Source organism: Panthera leo, chromosome B3 (assembly GCF_018350215.1).
Source record: "Panthera leo isolate Ple1 chromosome B3, P.leo_Ple1_pat1.1, whole genome shotgun sequence".
Lineage (NCBI taxonomy): Eukaryota > Metazoa > Chordata > Mammalia > Carnivora > Felidae > Panthera > Panthera leo.
The window spans coordinates 73,999,123-73,999,558 of NC_056684.1; positions in this window are offsets into that span (position 1 = coordinate 73,999,123).

Here is a 436-nt window from a genome sequence, read left to right on the forward strand (position 1 = left end):
GGGGCTCTGTGCTCTGTACTGACAGTGTGGAGCCTGCTTGGGATTATCTCTCTCCCTCTCTCTCCACCCCTTTTCCACTCATGTGCGTGCACATGCACTCTCTCTCACACAAAATAAGTAAATAAACAAATTTTTTAAAAAAGGATCTTGGGCACCTGGGTGGCTCAGTCTGTTAAGCATCTGACTCTTGCTTTTGGCTCAGGTCATGATCTCACAGTTTGTGAGTTCCAGCCCCAGACTGGACTCTGTGCTGACAGTGCAGAGCCTGCTTGGTATTTTCTCTCTCCCCACTGCTCATGTTCTCTCTCTCTCTCTCTCTCTCTCTCTCTCTCTCTCAATGAATAAATAAACTTAAAAAAAATTTTTTAAAGGATCTTGAGAAGGGGAGATTATCCTGAGTTATCGGGATGGGCCCTAAATGTGATCACAAGTGTAC